Genomic DNA, 14,348 nt, shown 5'->3' on the forward strand with positions numbered 1-14,348 from the left:
TACCATGAGGTCACTGGGTGTCGTTTCCAGATGTGTGTCCTTTACTCCCCATTGATTAGTTTGTTCTAAAGTGAAATGTTCGTCTTTATGCGCTCGACGCCTCAGTCTCTAGTATGTGTTTATCTACAAACCAATCCCTGGTATTATTCTGTCCCACCTGTCTGGTCTTTAATTAGAAACTGTGGAAGCTACAGTCTTTGGTCTTTGACTGTTTTAACACGTTTTGTCTCCAAATTTTGGACTCAACAAGACAAGAAAGTATTTAGGTTTACAACTTGGTCATTGGATTACTTTACAATCTGATCTTAAAACGTTTGTCAAAATGAATTAGTTTAAAGCCTTGGTGAAATATGTGATACTAATTCATGTAAGAATATCTACAGAGTCAATTATATCAAATTTTAGACTTCAAAAACACATAAAATTCCCTTACATGTGGCCATCGCCATTTTGGAGATTTGGACCAAACCGTGTTTTGTTTTTGTGTTAAATTATAATTATGTCAGGTCCAATATACAGCATCTATAGTGAAATAGCATTTAAATCTGACATTTAGCACGTAGCTAATAGCTATGTGTCATCCATTTCCTTTTACATAATGATGTTATTCCTAAGGAAAACCAGAACTATTGTGGTATATAAATTTAATGTTGTACGTACCAGGAAACCCTGATAACAATGGCCGTTTACGTATGAAGTAGATTTACCTTGAGTAATCACTTGTCAAACATGTCAACTCACACAAGTGTCAATTTGAAGGTTTTTTTTTTTTTTTTCCGCTTCAAGCTAAAAATCAAACATCCCCTTTTCAAAACAAAAGCATCTCTTCTTATCTTCCATTAGTTTTTAACACTTTTGTAAATAGGGCTCTTATTTTGAAGTTATGCAGAAACTAGCACAATGGCGGGTCTCCGAAAATCACCAAATTATCAGCATGAAATGTGTTTCCATGAGTTACTGGATAAAATGAGCACATGTTGATATTCTATTTGGTCACTTTCTCGCTTAAAATGCTTTCAGAACTTTCAAAGGTCGAGAATTAACTGAGATATTTAGAATCAGTACTTCAGTTTTTGTCGTAATATCCTGAGGCAAAGAGGGAAACTTAGAAGTATACTTTAGTGGGAAGGATTGCCATGCTAATCATGCTAATAGTTTATAGTGGACAGTAAATACTCAATGAGTGTGTAGTACGTTAGTGATTTTGAACACAGCCTAAGTGTTGCAGTTTATGTAACTCAAGCAAACCATTTTCCAAATGGTAAAAGTGGCTCTACATCACAATGTGTGTCCTCCACTGTCTGTGTTTGCTGGGTGGTACAGTATGGTGAGTTGTGTTGCCAGATTAAGCTGAGAAACAGAGTTTTAGCCACATTGGTGGTGAATAACACTCAGTGGGTGACTGGTGACTCTGGGGTGTTGAACTGGCGTTTCACAGCGAGGCTTGGCTTTGATATTTATAAGGCTGCCATGGTCATGTGACTATCATAGGTTTAGGTCTTCTACACACATCAGTGTCTCGTTTGATCTTCCATACGTCCTTATCCTGTGCAGGGCTGAAGTAGGAGTATTCATTTCACTGACTATTGGTAGATCTGGAGCTACAGTATACATAACTCTAGATTCCAATGATGATCATTTATTGATGCATTAGAAACAAGAAATCTCTGCCAAGCACCAAATCTTCTCTTTGCCAGATATTGGCAGTTATCTGGATCATTGATCCTGATCATGGTACCATGATCATTCACACTTTAAAGGGTTGGAATCAATTCAATAAATAACTGTAAAATCAAACCATCTGGATCTGATCCGGATGAAACTCGGTGGGGGATTGAGAAACAACATAACGTAATTAATTCAAATTTCATCAAGATCAGTTGATAATGACCTGAGTTATGATTTTTGGTAAATTTTGCCAATGATGAGAGATAAGGATTTTCTTTTTTTTTTTTTTTTTTTTTAAACAAATCCTAAATCAGCGTATTGATCCTGATTCCCTCTATGAATTTAATGGAATCTCCCATGACATCAGGTCTATCTTTGGTTAAATTGTTATCGAAATCCATTGAGTACTTTGGATGTAATCCTGCAAACAGTCAAACAAACAAATTAATAAACACTGGTGAAAAACAACACAACAATGACACGTACACAGTAGCAAACAGTATAAGAAATACCAGTCCACTAGTGGATACATGTTTGCTTTCAGATGAAAGAATATCAGCTCAAAATCAAGGATTTCAATTGTGTCATAGACCAAAGACCAGTATATTTACATATTTATAAAAACATATCTTAAGTCATAGCTAAAGGCTGTTCTTAAATACGTAGAGGCATCATGTCTAGGTTAACATATACAGCACATGATGCATACGTTTGACCTAGCTTGTAAGATAAACAATCAATACGTTGTTTTTCTTTGTTAAAACTCTCCACACTGCATGTATGTATGATAACATAAACATGCAAGGCACACTGTAACCATATTAGCATATTGCTATATTCAGCGAAAACAATAACTGATCATCATCCGCGGCAAAAGGATGCGCCTGTTGCATCACACTACATCATCCAGGAAGTGGCAGGTACCCATGAGTCAGCTTCGTCTCTGATGGATTGGACATGTGTAATCTTCATTACCCGCATCCTTTCCTTGTTTACTCTGGGAGTGAAACATCCGCATGCAATGCTAAAGCTGATGTAAATATATCATACGGTCATATGCTAATCATCTACACATGGGAGTCTTGACAGTGACTGAGGGGTTAAATACACTGGATATATTTTACATTTAAGATCAGGCTTTAATTAATTATTTTCATGTTACATTTTGCAATTTAATATCCAAATATTTCCACTTCTGACAGTATACAGTGATTCTCAAATGGGGGTACACAATGGCACTACAGGGGTCACTTGAGAGAGACAGAGAGGGGAAAATTAACAAATGAAAGCATTACAATATGGGGTTTTATGTTTATTTTTAGTAAAAAAAATAATAATAATGCTAAATATTACCAGCATCACAGAAAATGACAACAAAGACACACTAAATTAGAGAAAAACACTGTAAAATACACAAAATAACAACAAAAAACACACACTGAGAGAAAATTATTTAAATAATACAAACACACAAAAAAAGACAACAAAAACACAAAATAATACTGAAAATTTTAAATAACAGACAACAACAAAATACATTAAATGACACAAAAACACACTGAATTTGAATGCATTGATTATTTATGAGGTACAATGCACATTAATAAACAGACATGCTGTGAATTAACCAGCGTTAGCCAAATGTGGCTAGTCTTCATCTAGTGTCCCTGGCCAGATTTTCAAAGGCAACCTAAAATATAAAAGGTATTAAAATACAGAGAGAATACAACATGACAGATAACTCTTTGGTCATGTTGTATTCTCTCTGTGAAAGAGAACAAGTACGATAAATAACAGTAATTACTGACAAAACAACAGGAACACAGTTCAAACAAAATAGTAAATCCATACTTAACACAAGAGAAATAAATAAAAATACAAAATAAAATAATAATAAAATGACATAAAAAAAAAAAAAAACACACAAAAACAATTAAATTTATTTTAATTAGAACATTACAAGAGTCAGTATTTGTCCTGCACATCAGGAGGGAGATGACCATGAATAATAAAAAAAAACTATAGACATAAATCTATTCCGGAAGCCTAAATATCAGGAGAAACTGGTCCATGCTTTTATCTCCATCAGACTGGACTATTGTAATGGTCTTCTGACAGGAATCCCCCAAAAGAGCATCAAACATCTACAGCTGGTTCAGAACGCTGCAGCTCGGTTCTTAACCAGAACAAAGAGGTCAGAACACATTAGTCCAGTTTTAAAGTCTTTCCACTGGCTCCCAGTCAGCCTCAGAATAGACTTTAAAGTTCTGCTGCTGGTGTATAAATGTGTGAATGGGTTTGGTCCAGAATACATCAGTGACATGTTTGTCAGGTATGAACCCAGCAGGTCTCTCAGATCTATGGACACAGGTCAGATAGTGGAGCCCAGAGCTCACAGTAAACATGGTGATGCTGCTTTTAGTTGTTATGCTGCAAAGAAGTGGAACAAACTGCAGCAGAGCTGGTCAGCGTCACTTGTGAACATTTTCAATGTATGCATATGATTGAGAGGAAGATTTTTGATCATGTTGTTGATGTAATGTTTGTTCATGATTTTAAATGATTTTACTAATGATTTTTTTTCTTTAATGTTCTTATAGATTTTAAGCTGTTGAATGTTTTCTGTTGCACTTTTTGATCATGTAAAGCACATTGAGTTGTCTTGTGTATGAAATGTGCGATACAAATACATTTGCCTTGCCTAAATACCGTTTATTTCCACTTATTTACCAAATAAGACTCTTTGAAATCTGCTGTCACCCATTCATCCATCGTTTTGCTCTATAGTTGTTGTTTCATAGTTTTCTGAGCAAAATGACAAAGGGGGTACTTGGATTCAAAAGGGGGTACTTGAGCCAAAAAAGAACCACTGATGTGGTGAATTGCAATTATAACGATTCCAAAGTGGTATTTTTTGATTAAAAAAAAAATATTTTGGCCACTACAGTTTGGAGCCACTATCTCTTCTTTTACCTGGTTTGCAAGCCACTTCTCTCTGCATTAATTTCTTCCATTTTACAGTCTTTCCAATAACCTATTGTGGCCAAATCACCTGAAGGATGAATTTGATGTAATGGAGGATGAAAAGAGCAGGAGGAAGGTGATGGCCAACACTGATCTCAGTCTCCCAGTAAAATCAAACTTTTAACAGTCAGAGCGCATTCTGCATTGACCTCTGCCCTTTATCGATTCACCAGCTCTTAATGTACTGCACAAACGTGTGTAGGTGTGTGTGTGTGTGTGTGTGCGTACCCAATAAAAAATAGCAGTTGTGTGTGTTGAATGTGTGATAAGTGCAGAAAAACAGAGGCATCGCTCTTTTCTTTAATCATTAAAAGGAAAGTATCAGCCAGCGGAAACAAAACAGAAAAACCTTCACACGCGGCGACCCATTCTGAAATATTTAGAAATATGGTCAGCAGTGCAGAACCAGGCTGTGCACATACACAGGAAGTATCGACAAAAAGAAGGAAGCAGAAATGTTTCCTTCAGTTTTCGTCAGTATTTTGACTTAAATGCAACTTTGGTTTAGTCAAACATTAGGCGTCAGTTATAGTTGTAGTCATCTAAATAGCATTAAGATTCAATATAAAGCTTAGAAGATGTGCATTTTTTAAAAAGATTATGGGTTCTTTCACACCGGTTTAGGACAGGTGATAGATAGATAGATAGATAGATAGATATTCTTGGCTGTCATTCAACATATACAATTCAGTATAAAGAATAAAAAATCATTTTAACAATCCAAAATTGAATGGGCTGAAGCTATCCCCAAACAGCATTATAAAAAGAAATAACTCAATAACAGCCCTATTCATCAGCTTATCAACTTATGTTTCAATAGGAGCAAAATACTTAGTTTTTTTTAAATATTAACGTAGACAAAGTGATCCTCAAGATTATTCCACACTTTATCACCGTAAACAGAAATGCATCTTTTTTTTTAGCATTTCTTCTAAATTTACGTTTTTCAAAAATATAAACCCTTATTAAGATACATTTTCCTTCTCTTAGTTTAAAAAAACTATAATACCCAAGGGAAGGCTTTTATGTCTTACTCCGACTAAAATCTCAAACCCTTTTAATCTTACTGTCCATAAGTTATATTGTTGCATGTTGAGCAAGTGTTGTACGTCGCTTTGGATAAAAGTGTCTGCTAATTGAAATTGTAATCTTGTAATGTTTGTACTGTACACACACACGGAGAAGATTTGATGTGATCAATGCGTAAGATCACAAGTTCTAATTGGATTTCGTTCCATGTGGCGAAATTATAGTTTAGTTTAGTTGTCAATAATATCAATATATTATATGATAGATTTTTGTTCACAGTCTTATTCTAGTTATTGTCATTTTAAGAATAACACCAGAAGGAAAGATGGAAAACTCAAACACGACAAGAAGTAAGATGATATATGGAGATAATTCCACAAGGTAAAAGGCTTTTGCATCGCTGAGCATTTATCACCCTCCTTCACTCCATGCACACCTTCCTTCATAAACACTTGACAAATTTACACACACATGCACATGATCCTTTATATGCACAACTCCACCCTTCATTCATGCTGCTGCATTTTTTAATTTATTTATTTTTTTATCTCTGGCTTTATTCCACAGCTTATGAATTTTAATAGGCCTCAATCAGAACACCTCGGCAATGTTTTTCTATCTCCCAAAGTAATGGACTTGAACCACCTGAGAGTTCTCAGACAGCTCTGTATTGGTTGAGCTAAGGAAGTCGGAACAAAATGGGGAGGAGTGGAGGGTTGAATGATAAGGACAGACGGGATATGGATGAATAAGCAGGTGACAGTGTGAAAAAGGATGTGCCAGCATGGGGCGGGGGGACTGATTGCAAAGCATAGTCAAAAAAAAAAGAAAAAGAAAAGCAACACATTTAGAGCAGCCTTGCCTTCAAAATGGATTTCTCCTGGATGTCCACACATATCTTAGCATGCATGCAATCTCACACATTTACAGAAATATAAACACAATCACACAGCCAAAATGAGAGTCTGATTGTTTCTGGGTTGCTTTGCTCCTGATCTAGCTCCCCTTAATTACAATCTGCGCTGACAAATGAGCCAGCTCTGTAATACAGATGCGACACACTCACACACACACACACACACACACACATTTGTGCACACACACACATATGTAAAGAAAAAGGCAGTTTGTGCTGATTAAATGTGTCAGCTTTCTTTTTTTGGGGGGGGACTCATACCCCGCATTTATACACGCACGCACACACACACACACCCACCACCTTCTTCATTTCCTCTGCAAATATAAAAACAAAATGTTCTGCTGTTCAAATATTCTGTTAAAATTTCTCCCTATTGTACCATTGTCGTCATAATGTCTGGCCATTTGTCGAAATCAATGGAGCCCAGAAATTGGTATTATTCATGCTGTGGTTCATTCTCTCTCGCTCACAATTTTGTTCAGTTTTTTTTTTCTGTGCTTAAATGAGAAAAAATGATTACCTGCGAAGAAAAAAGTTTGGGATGTTAGTGAAAGGTGGCAGCTGTTTCTGACTTACCTCTGTGTCGTTTCCCTTCTGGACATCTCGCTCTTGTTTCTACTTACTTATTACCAAAGGTGAAAGTAATGGTTTACAAGCACTCACATTACTGCTGTAATTGAGTTGATTTTTACTTGTACTTTTTGGAGTATATTTCTAAATCAGTCATTTTACTTGTATTTAAGTTCCCATATCATGCTATTTTTTCACCCATCTCCATTTGTTCTGAGAACCCCAAAAACACAGTATTTGAGGTTTATTTTCCCAAACTCGCCTGTTTTCCAGAGTTTTAGCCTCTGAAAAGTCACTTTCTGAGCAACTCTACACAAACAGGCTGATTCGCGGCCTACTTATGCATATTCATGAGTGGGCGTGTCTATAGACGGGACACTGACTTCCTCCTCCCCGCACGGTGACGTAGGGCCAGAGGACGGCCCGCCCTCTTTACAGAGGTGTAAAGACTACTGATATATCCTGCTCAAGTAGAAGTACTGTTACTTGAATGAAATTGTACTCAAGTACAAGTAAAAAGTAGCTCAATTAAATAGTACTCCAATTAAAAGTTGCTTTATGTTATTTTTGGTAATACGTCTTGCCATGGTTCCCTTGCATACAGCAAATATCATGTATGAACTTAAAAAGGAAGAAACTAAATATTCCACAATTGGAACTTAATTTATTTTCCCCAAAGGCATCTGTATAAAATAAATGTACATTTATTAAAAATAAAATAACACCAATTGCAAGGCAAGGCAAATTTATTTGTATAGTGCATTTCATACACAACTCAACTCAATGTGCTTTACATGATAAAACATTCAACAGCTTAAAATCAATAAGAACATTTAAAATCATCAATAAAATCAATTAAAATCATCAACACATTACATCAGCCTTTAACTGTGATTTAAAAATGTTCACATTTGATGCTGACTTCAGCTCTGTGTTCCACTTCTTTGCAGCACAACCAATGAATTCAATTCAACGTTTAAAAAATAGATTACCAGAATCTAAATATAGCTACATTTATGAACTCTAAAATTGAGAAAATAACCAGCATTCAATGCTGTTTTGGTGCAGTGCATTACATTTAATCTGATTGGTCGGCTATGGTGTGATGCATTTGATTGTTGTCTGGTCATTTCATTTTTTGTAATTCCACAATGTCCGTTAAAAAAAAAAAGTAATCAGTAATGGTTGGGTGTAGAAATGTAATAAATTACTTTATTTCTTTTAATAAATATCCCATAAAAGCAACTCAGTTACAGTAATGTGAGTAATCTGTTACTTTCACCTCTGCAAACAGACCCTGATTTTACACACAAAACATCACAATGAGCCATTGATGCAGAAAAGAAAGACAAACGCCAACATGTGCCAAAGTTGATAGTCCCCAAAACAATACATCATCCCCAATCCTTCATAATAACAGCTTTTAAAAAAAAAAAGAAAAACATTTGGCACTGAAAGACGAGAGCGTGAATAGGCATAATGCACAATACTGTAAGCTTAGTTCTATCTACAGACCTTGTGGTTCTAAGAACTAGTGAAGCCGTTTCCATCTCAACGCAGCAACAATGGAGTGCAAGCAAGAGACTGAGTGACGCTGTTGATATGAAGCAGTGCTGAATGTGGGCTGACTACCGTTCACTGTCAGAGCGGATGGATGGTTTCATTCCAGACTGGTGTGGAAAAATTAGCATCGTGTGTGTGTGTGTGTGTTGGAAGGAGAGGACTCTGGGAGGTGACAGCCGTTATCTCAGGCCTACAGACAGACACTTAGTCCTCTGCCAACCCTCAACCACTTGTCCCTATGGCATGCTCTGAAATGTCACGAGCTGCCATGTTGGGTACGGGTATTTGTGTGTGCGCGCACACACGTGTGTGTAGGTGTACATTCATGCATGAGCGTGTGGGTTCCTCTCCACTTTGAGTACATCAAACACTTCTGTGTAAGGCTTTCTTGACTATGTGGAACCATTGTCAATACTCAAGGTCATTGTACCATAGTTGTTGAGATTAACTACATCGGTTAGTTAGACATGAAGAGTACTGAATAGAGTTGTAAAGAACTCGAAACCAGTCTCGGTCTCCAGACTACGTTTTGAAGGTCTTGGTCTTGTCACAGTGTCAAACTGGCTGGACTCTGGATTTTCCATCAAAACCATTGGAGACCAGCACTGATCTAAAGTTCTTCAACTTCATTAATAAGGAGAAACTCTGTGAACTAGGTTATAATTTGACTTGTTAGCCACTGATTGTTCTGCCTCTTTTGGAAATATTTTCCAAGACACCTGCAAAAAAATTTGACAAGGTTTGAAAATGTGCATTGTGTGTTTGAAATTAGTTGCTGACAAAGAAAACAAGAATGAATGAGAAAATTATTCAATTGTTTAATGTTTTAATGGTTTCTAAAATTAATTCTAATGGTCATGGTCTTGGTCTTTTCTCAGTCTTGACTCCTACAAATTTTGTTCTTGACTTAGTCTCGGTGCATTCTAGTCTCGTGCAGGTCTTGGTCTTGGATAGTGTGATCTTGAGTACAACACTAATCCAGACCATTCTTCCTTTGGGCTTCAGGGATATTCCAATGCATCCATTTTGAATGAAGTAACGATGAAGTGCCAGCTTGTGTAAAGCTGTGTTATTCTTACATTATTATGAGTGTTGTGTTGATAGTGGTTGACAGCCCACAGATGATAGAGCTGTCACTCCAGTATAAGTCTGGACCACCACCCACATGTTTTTTGTCTCGCAGCCATCTGTTTTAGAAATACAATAAAAAAAAGCCCAAGGTAAAAGGAATCCATTCAATGGCTACTTTTGAGGAACCACCTTGAAAGTGTTAACCATTAATATTCATTAGAATCAGTATAATTACCAAACAGCATGAGAAGTGCATGTTTGGTTTATACAAAGTCCTGTGCCTACTCAAATATCACTTTTAAGGAGATTAGAGTTTTTTAAGTCCTCCCACATTATTGTTTAGCAAACTAATTATTGTTTTTTTGTTTCTGTTTTCATCATACAAAAACCACAGTAACAAACCCCTTTTGAAAAGGCCTAAGGTCTATAACAATGGCTCCAGAGGCTGGTGTTGGCATTGTTTATTGTTGACAACACGTAGCTGTTAAAACTGTTGGAGGCAGTGTGGCAATTTTCTTCAAGGACTGAGCTAGAAGATGAACTCCATACACTTTGCAGTAGTGTGCCATAAAGAGTCATTATCAGCTATTGAACTAGAAGCAAGACAGCTGTAATCATAAAACTCGCTGTTGGTGGTATCGCACAAGGTCAAGTAGGAAAAAAAAAAAAAAAAAATGAGTTCCAGCAGCTGAGAGCATCGTGATGGGTGCAATATTTAAAGAGCCGTTTCTTCCAGTACACACCTTTGAGACTATTAGTTCCTCTGGGAATCATAAGCACTGTGAGCAAATCACCAGTATACGATCAGATCCAGGAAGCTTCCTTTGTCTTGGCTCTGTTTTTCTGTAGGGAAATACTTCATTTGATAATTTCACAAAAAAGGAATAAAACTTGCTATAACATAAAAGTTGAGTTTAATTTATACCAGATCTCTCTTGAAAAAGTAGTTTAAATCTTAGTGTGTGTGTGCGCGTGTGCGTGCGTGTTTCGATAATCTGATCACACCACACACAATCATTCCACTCCAATCCAAGCCAGAAATCTTGCGTGATCGAACAAGATCTCCCTATTTAGGGATGCGCATCGTTAACCGGTTTTGTTTGGAAACCGGTTCTTAGTCAAACGATTTTTTGGAATCGCTAACAAAACCTTGTTGAGTTCCGAGTTGAACTCAGAATTACGCGTTGCTCAGCAAGCTCGCTTCTTGTTTGGCTGCATTCCTGCACGTCACAAATCACGGGGTCATATTGAACAATTTTAATGTTTACGATCGGCGGCCCCAACCCGTTTCAGAGCCGATTATCGAGACAAATTAACTCTTAAAACACCTCAGACCACAAGATGACCTCATAGGATGATCTTATAAGACATATGATTTTTTGGCGTTTGCATTCTTGGTCGGAAGAGGGTTAAACCGAGACAAAAATAGCACAAATTTCTTTTTGTGTATGCAGCTTAAAGACATATTAGCAAATACTTGGAACTTGTATGTTCCTGTTTAAGAGCAACACAGGATTTCCTTCTCTAATCCAATTAGATCTGCCATTATTCCAAGTGTTCATCAGGGTTGCTGTGTAAACTCAATTGTTTTGTATGTGACTAAAAATAAAAACAAGAAAACAAATAAATACTAACAATTGTGAGCTTAAAGCAGTTTTAACTGGGCATTTGTTCCGACTTTGCATTTCCTGTGACAATAGAGTAATGATTTGAAAGTCACATCTTGAATAAAATCAAACCACTGCACATTGTTAGTCATTATCACCCAGATACTCACACATTCTGCCATGAAAAGCACGTGCCATTGGGAGCGATTTGGTGTTTTAACGTCTTGTCCTAAGATGCAACGAGTTGTGGACGTGGACAGACTACAACCATCAAATTCTTGTCTGTAACAACATATTCTACATTTATAAAACCCAATTTTAGCGCGAAGAAAGCCCAAGGTTAGCACTAATACATCATACTCTGGGCCAGGGTTTCAGTAAGAATCTGCAGTAGTAATCTGCACTATGGATTTACTATTCATCATAAAAAATGACCATTACTGCCCTAAATTCCTTCTTATTTCAACATACACTCAAGTGGGCTTTTAAAACTGTGTATGCATGTTGCTGCTTTAGTCAGAGCACATCAGAATCAGAATCAGAATCAGAATCAGAAATGTTTTTAATGGCCATGTACAGTTTTAAGGACAGTACAAGGAATTTGTCTTGGTAGTTGGTGCACAAAACAAACAACAACAAAAACAAAAAAAAAAACAAAGAACAACCCAGCAACAATAATAATAATAATAATAATAATAATAATAATAATAATAATAATAATAATAATAATAATAATAATAGTAATAATAATAATAATAATAATAAATATAAAGGATGAGGGATAAATAAAAGATAGATAGAGAATAAAGGATAAATAGGATAAATATAAATATATATATATACAGTGCAGCAGATAATGTCATCATGGAGGTGGTGATCGGGTGGGGGGGGTTCAGTGGGTGACTTGGGGTGTGTTCATGTGGATGGTGGCAGAGGGAAAGAAGCTGTTTTTGTGTCTGGAGGTTCTGGTCCTGATGGACCGAAACCTTCTTCCAGAAGGGAGAGATTGAAACAATTTATGACCGGGGTGGGAGGGGTCGGCCACAATCTTTCCTGCACGCCTCAAAATCCTGGAGGCGTACAGGTCCTGGAGGGAGGGCAGATTGCAGCCGATGACCTTCTCTGCAGAGTGGATGATACGCTGCAGTCCGGCCTTGTCCTTGGCCGTAGCTGCAGCGTACCAGATGGTGATGGAGGAGCAGAGGATGGACTGGATGATGGAGCTGTAGAAGTTCACCATCATCTTTGTTGGCAGACTGAACTTATTCAGCTGCCGCAGGAAGTACATCCTCTGCTGAGCTTTTTTGATAAGAACTTGAGGTCCTGAGTGATGATGGTCCCCAGGAAGCAGAAGTACTCCACAGAGCTCACTGTAGAGTCTCCCAGGGTGAGGGGGGTGAGGGGGGCTGGGTTCTTCCTGAAGTCTGCTATCATCTCCATTGTCTTTAAAGCGTTGAGCTCCAGGTTGTTCTGGCTGCACCAGGACATCAGTCGGTCTGTCTCCCACCTGTAGTCAGACTCGTCTCCATCAGAGATGAGACCGATGATGGTCGTGTCGTCTGCAAACTTCAGGAGTTTGACCGACTGGTGAGAGGAGGTGCAGCTGTTGGTGTACAGGAAGAAGAGCAGAGGAGAAAGAACACAGCCCTGAGGAGATCCAGTGCTGATGGTCCGGGGAGCAGAGATGGTTTTTCCCAGCTTCACGTGCTGCTTCCTGTCAGACAGGAAGTCTGTGATCCACTTGCAGGTGGAGTCTGGCACGTTCAGCTGGGAAAGCTTGTCCTGAAGGAGAGCTGGGATTATAGTGTTGAAAGCAGAGCTGAAGTCCACAAACAGGACCCTGGCGTAGGAGCCTGGGGAGTCCAGGTGCTGGAGGATGAAGTGGAGAGCCAGGTTTACAGCATCGTCTACAGACCTGTTGGATCTATAAGCAAACTGCAGGGGGTCTCCTGTCTCCTGAAAAGTCTATTTACATCTCTCTCTTTGATGGAGAAAGGTGTCTCTGTGGGAGGGGGGAGGAGGGGGGGAAGATAGGGGAGAGAGCCTCTGTAAGCAGCTGTGGTGAGACTGTAACTTTGATGTGGGGGGTGAAGGTGTTGGAGTGAGGCTGGTCAGAGGTGTGAGGGGGGTTGGAGTCAGGTCTGTCCCATTGTCTGTCAAATCTACAATAGAAGTTATTCAGACAAAACATCTTGCTATTTACTTACATGTACTGTGATTACATCACATGTACTGTGATTTGTACTTTTGACCATGGCTTGGTTAGTAGAGGGGTCGCCCTCTAATTAAGACGTTGAAGATTTGATTCTAACGTCATTCCATGTGACGAAGTATCCTTGGCAAAAATATTGAATGGTAGATTAGCACCTTGCTTGGCAGATGTGTGGTTTGTGAATGGCATCAGTAGGGTCAAACTGATTCTCACAATTTGGGTAGCAATTTAATTAAAGCATTTTGCATGTGGCCTTGCTAATATTATTTGTGTTGTACATATTAACCATGGCCTTTTCTATAGGAAGGGTTATGAACAACAAACTAAGAAGGACATTTACAAGATTAAAATTTCATTTAGCAGATCTGGTGTATGGTCAGTGGTTTGTTAGATAAGATAATATAAGATATATATGTTTAAAAGCAAGGTGGATGTTTTGTAAAATTTTTTATATTTATTATTTAATTTAAATATTATTTTTTCATTTTCTATGAAATGTAGTGAAACTGAAACAGTTGCATATATTTTGGAGAAATAAAGTGTTGCATGTTGAAACTTAACATTTCCTACCTTTTTGAGTCAATGCTAGCCTTCCTTATTATCTTACCCTCTAATTAAAGTGAAGCCGTGAAATTTGAGTGTTTTGGATTTTTTTTTGTTTTTTTTCTAACTGGTAGCCCTTTAG

The sequence above is a fragment of the Gouania willdenowi genome, chromosome 1 (assembly GCF_900634775.1).
Source record: "Gouania willdenowi chromosome 1, fGouWil2.1, whole genome shotgun sequence".
Taxonomy (NCBI): Eukaryota; Metazoa; Chordata; class Actinopteri; order Blenniiformes; family Gobiesocidae; genus Gouania; species Gouania willdenowi.